This window comes from Harpia harpyja, chromosome 11 (assembly GCF_026419915.1).
Source record: "Harpia harpyja isolate bHarHar1 chromosome 11, bHarHar1 primary haplotype, whole genome shotgun sequence".
NCBI classification, from domain to species: Eukaryota; Metazoa; Chordata; class Aves; order Accipitriformes; family Accipitridae; genus Harpia; species Harpia harpyja.
Window position 1 is genome coordinate 20,818,910 of NC_068950.1, and position 6,000 is coordinate 20,824,909.

The 6,000-nt window shown below is 38.8% G+C and overlaps 1 long non-coding RNA gene across 10 annotated transcripts in view; it reads right to left on the bottom strand.

Annotated features, from left to right (window-relative positions):
• Nucleotides 1-5,621, bottom strand: part of LOC128148042 (uncharacterized) — a 65,356-nt gene extending 59,735 nt beyond the window's left edge. For all 10 annotated transcript variants that reach the window (XR_008237172.1, XR_008237169.1, XR_008237174.1 and 7 more), the window contains exon 1: nucleotides 5,201-5,621. This is a non-coding gene — a long non-coding RNA (uncharacterized LOC128148042). The remainder of the gene's footprint in view (nucleotides 1-5,200) is intronic.
• Nucleotides 5,622-6,000: the final 379 nt, after the last annotated feature.

The window sequence follows — 6,000 nt, forward strand, 5'->3', positions numbered from 1 at the left end:
AAAACCAAAAACCCAAACCAAAACCAAACAACACCAACCAAACTTGCTATGTATTGCTTTCAATTCATCTTCCCCCCTACCCTTGCCCCCTTCTTCTAAAGGATTCATTTTACCCACTTACCTTATCCATGGGCTATGTAAACATATGGGTAGGACCTTGTGCATCTTTTGCATTCTCTACTTGCAAAATCTCAATAAATATTGTTATATTACTCCACAGATATCTCACTAAATCCAGTGTAATGATGTCATCTGTGTGCGTATTTCTGTAGATAATGTTTGTGTGTGATATATACAGTATTTACAATCTGTACTTTGCATGTAGATCACACAGGCACAAGTGAGACTGTGATCACCAACCCACATAGTGTAGGTGGGATATGTGTGTGTAAAATCTATGTAGGCAAGTTAATAGCAATTGAAGATTACAGATGTTTTAAGGGTGAGCATTTTGGACAGTGGAAAATTATAATTTTTTAGCATTTTTAATTTTTTTTTAATTTGAGAAGTACTATATTCTTCACATTTTCTGACTATTAGACCAGGCAAAGCAGTTCATGCTTTAATTCACAGACGCCTTTATTTTTTGTGCACTCTTTTCCTGAGGGTTTTTATTTTTTTAAAGTATTTGGCAATTAAATGATGCTGAGTACCTGTTTGTCTGGTGTGTGACAGACATATCTATTCCTTGTTGCATGCATTTGTAAGAGAGGAACTTGCAATGATTTTTGCCTGAATGTAAAAAGATTTGCTGCTGTACAAATAATATAAATTAAATATTCTTAATTATTTTAGCTCATGCTAGAAAAGATTCAGGACAAAGGGGAGATTGATGCAGTGTGCCTTACAATGGCCCTACTGATTTCTCTACTGGCCCTTCCTTTGCACATGGTCAATTAGAATTGAAAATCCTGTGCTGATTTCATTCGCTGGAATTTTTAAGCAGGTCAGGAAGAAAGATGTTATTGAAAGGAAAAGTCTCATCTAAATAAGAAAAGAACACGTGGCCATCTGGTCTAACTGTACCATGCCGAAAGTCATTTTGGCTCAGCCATAGTTTGAGCTTTGCAACAGTTTGCCAAAATATCAAACAGAAATCTGTTTACATTAAAACACTCTGTGCTTTTTAATCTATAAAAATGCAATGCGCAGTTCTCTTCCTATCTGTAATGCATGAGCTCATTTGACCCCGTTACCTTACTGAGACTGCCTATGTTTCTGGTAGGCACTCAAGTTACTTCTGCTGTGTAAAGGTGTAAGTGAAACAACCAATCTTTTGAAAGTTTTGGAAGTAATCCTGAAGACTTCATTCTTATGACTAAAACTTGCAATTCTGCTTGAAGTAGGAAAGGCTCAAACAAGCAGATGCAACAGAGGAAGTATGGGGGGAAGAGGGGAGAGGAAAGTTTAAAAAAGGAAATTAGAACTTGAAGTTTGTGTGAGTAGCACCATGGAGTTTGAACAACCAATTGGAGGCCATGGACTAAGAGATGAGCTGTAACAGACATCAAATTTTTAAGGAATGGAGTCATAAATATGCATAAGCTTCTGTGATTGCTTTGTTTCTACATTAACTATTTAAAAGTTTAAAGAAGTCAGCAAAAAAACACAGGTCAGAATTTTTCACTTTTAGGTAAATAAGCTCTTTGCTAAAACATAGCTCCAAATCTCAGGTGCCTGGACAACAGCAGCTGGATGATAATGCCATATTTGCAAAAACACTGGGCATTTGTATCCCCTGCCTACTTTAGTAAAAGATGCTGAACACCCAGTGTTCACAAAAACCAAGAGAACTTACTGGGAGAAGGGGAGAGTGTTGAACCAAACATGGAGGCAAGAGCCCTGTATTCATATGCTCAGGTTTAACGCTTAACTCTTATGTGATTATTCATTACTGTTGCATTGACAATATATAAACTGCTAGTTAAGATATCCCTTCTAATATAAGCTAGTGTGTAAATCACTTCTGAAGCTTAGAGGAATTGATTTCTGTAGTATTTCAGTCTTCAGGAAATGGATAAAAATATGATTGCTTATTGTCATTACCTTAAGAAAGTAAGTCAGCACTTCCAAACGTAGCTGCAGGCATTATTTTGAAATACATTTGTGAAACATAAATGACAAATTTTATTTTTTCCAGCACAATATGCCAGGAAAAGTCAAAAGGAAATTAGCACATTAATACTAGTGAACTTGTGTATATACGTGTAATTTACAAGTATATACTTCTCATATATGTCTGTTGTGTTGAGTTTGCTTGTACATTTCATATAAGGTATATAAAATGTTCCTTCAGAAAAGTGTTAAATATCTTGTTTTAAAAAAAAATAAAAATACAGGAATACAAATTTGACCACAGTGCTCAATTCATTCATTCTCTGAAATCTGCTTTCTAGAATCTTTACCTTGCCTGTGGATATTGTTGCCACTACATGCTATCTTTTCTTTGTATGTGTCTGCTGCTATTTGGAAAGGAAGGGGGGGGGGGTTTAAGACTGTATTTGTGGGATACCTATGCTGGGTTCCTTTTTTAATAGTGCTTATTAGCAATATTAAAGAAAAAAGCTAAAAAAAAATCCTGTCTTTCTATCATGATGCCTGTTAGTGTGACTAAAATACAGTTTAAGCCTTTTCAGGGAGTAAATTAAAAGCAGTGTATGTGCATGTGTGTTTAAAAACTTATTTTCTTTTAAGTCTTTTTCACACAAAGTCCATATTGAAAAGCAAAAAATTAATCATGTGTATCATACCATACCAGAAGACAATGCAATTCCAAAGAACTTTTAGAAAATAGGTCCACACGGCATGCATTTAAAATTTAAATAGAATAAATGCTTTGAATGTCCCTTTTCCCCATATGTGTCTGCTAACCCCACCCATAGCCACACCAAATGGAGAGCAACTATTTTGGGGAGTACTGCATTCCCAAGACCAACTTTGTGGCATGATGACACTGGGCCAGTCGGTGTTCCTCTGGGCTGTAGCAACAGGAAGGCTGGGGGTTGCAAGACCAGCTAACTAGTCCCCTGCCATGCGCCCCTTCTTTGGTTTGAAGGCAACCTACTTGTAAAGCATTTTGCTACTGCCTTGTTTAAAACTGCCACAAAACTGCCTAGGAGATCTTGCTAATCTCTCTAAACCCAAATATGTTCAAGTATTTCAGCTAAACTGCCTTTCAGATGTAGGTCTCTGTACACTAGCTATTTGCCTTTATGTAGTATATTGTATACGTATACAAAATCTTTCCGTAGTATTTGAGAGCTACACAGCAATTATGTAAGTGACGCATGAACTTAACATAAAATACTGCATTGACTGTAAAGGTAGAGTAGAAACCACTGTAAAATGAGAAACAGTAGATGCCCTTAGTTACACCGTGTTGGAAAGTGTGTGCACATATGCATATGTTTTGTGCAATAATGTGCATATATGTTCACAAAGTTTCTTATTTCATATTTTTTGCGAATCACAATGAAGTTGAAACTGAGCCTGGCTGACATAAGGAGGAAAGGCTTGTGTTTGCCTTTAATCTTTCTGCAGCACGGTTCAGACTTCTGTCTGATTTGCACATAGCAGAGCAAGGGGCTTGCCATGCATTGCGTGCAGGCTCCTTGATTGTGGAGGGGAAAAAAAAAAAAAAAATCTGGCTGGAATCCAGACAGGCGAGCGCAGTGCTCTGTTGATCATTGTGTCTAGCCTTCAGGTGTCTCAGCTCACAGTGGGCGGCGGTTGGGGGAGGGGGAGATAACAGGAGAGCAGACAAAGAATAAAATGGTGTATTTAAAAAAAAAAATCATATGTAAAAAATTCATGTCAAATCCTTTTTTAAAAAATGCTTCTTTTGACGTTCCTTTCCCCACAGAGGGAGCAAGCAAACATCTGCCCAGGAAGATTTATTTAAGCCATAATTAGTAGCGTCTGGAGTCTTTCAACAATTTCTCCTTATTGCCCTTAATTTTTTTTTTTTTTTTTTAAAAGAAGTCTGCTCGTCTTTCACTTAGAAACTGTTTTCACTTCATGCTTTATTAGAGATCCAGCCTAGCCAGGACCGATTCAGATTTCTATTGTCTTTGCTTTTTCCCTTCTGATCGTAGTTTTCAGGATCTAACTTTTGGTGGGGGAGGGGGTGTGGGAAGGAGTATGCAGGCGGAGGGGGGGAAGATCTTATTAAAGGTCTTATGAACATGTGGGGGAAAAAAGAGAGCAAAAATACAAATCAGTGCTTCTTAGTATACAGTTATGCATTTGGGTTCAATTTCTTTTCCAGAAAAGAAGAAAAAAACCCTCTCCTTTGTCTGTTGCTTCTGTTTGAGAACTCTCATAAATCTTGCCCAGAAAGCAACTTGGGCTTAAGCAGATCTGGCCAGCAAAGCTCTGGGAAGCAACTGTAATGTCTCTTGCTATGGATATTCTTTCTGCCCCCCTTCATCCCCGCTGCCCCCTCCACCCTGACCTTCTGACGTTATGCTGCAAAAAGCCCCACACCCTTTCCCACCCCACCAGGATTCTGAGTGAATGCAAGCTGTGATCTAGAGGTAAAGTTGCTTATCAAAAAGCCTCTCCTCGTGCTAAGTGAGTCCAGATATTACACTAGTTGTGTTTTTTCAGTCCAGCCATAACCCTTTTCTAACACTCCCTGTTGGTTCGCTTCTCCCCCTCCCCCCGTGGAAGGGGTGGGATGGGAACCTTGCTCGACTTCATTGTTCCAAATGTAAGAGCTATTTGCCCCAAAGTGTCTTTGCTGTCTTTCATAGCTAATTATAATAACTGTCAGATGTCTGGAAAGTCTGGGCTGCCCTTGTTGATGGAGTTAAAGTTTGCCTTTATTTTTTCCCCTTGGGGACAGATCAGGCCTGATTAGACACAGAGTACAAATAAAAGTGAACAATGTACGTGTGTAGGGCTTTTTGTCTTTGTTTTTCTTTATGAACAAAGCAGCATGCTGGCTATGTCAGGAAGCAGTGTGGCATGCAGCGTGCATGCAGGCACTGCCCTGGAGGATAACTCTTTTTTTTTTTTTTTTTTTTTCTTTTCTTTTACTGAAACATGCAAGAAATATTTCTGAATTTGAATAACACTTTAGATACTTGTTCATCTCATAAGAAAAAGTAACCATTGATCTAGTGCACGTAGCATTTTGACAATTTTAAGAGATTGGCTTTTCTGGGTGAAAATAAAAATAAATAGACCCAGTACTCACAGTTTTGTTGTGCTGTGCAGGTCGTTGCCTCCTTCTGCAGAGAGAAGGAGGGTCAGAGGATGTCAAGGGTGCAGAATCCCAGTTTAATTCAGGAGAAATGTACAAATGTGCTTCCTGAAGTCGCCTGGAAGTCAGCCACTTGTGCTCAGACATCCCATTGCTGCTCTGCATGCTATACTATCTGCAGTTCTGAATTGAACTAAATACTGCCCATGTGAAAGACAGGGGAAACACAGTCATGTGGGACACACAAATCCACTCTATTGGCTCCGAAGGCACAACTTCAGCATTCTTGCATTTCCACCATTGGTTAACAGTTCAAGCTGAAACAGTCTAGGTCCTCCTAGTGAGTCCGTTTTCCCTTTATGTGTTGAAGAATGACCGTAGGATTTTACAGTGACAGGATTAGTTAGGAAAGGGACTGAAGTCATCCCTTTGACTGAAGCTGGTGGGTGGGGTTTGGAAGCTGTGCTTTTCTCCTGTTGACGTTTTTCCTTTTTCTGCCCGAGTTCTGTATGTCAGGAAATGCTTGCAGTTAACTTGGGCAGCACAGAGAAACTGAAGTGACTTTCTTTCAGGTTCAGGGATAGGGACTTGACTTTTAGAGTAACACACTGTTACAGACGGTACAATGATTTTTACAGAATAACTCTATTCTGTCTGGCTAAAGTGGGGTTGTTTTCTCTTTTCTAAATTTTTTTTTTTTTTTAAGCCTAGAAAGGGCTATATCAGGATCATATAACTTGAGCTTTTGCACCATATAAGTCAGGCAAATGAATCCAGCAGTTCCAAAGCCTAGA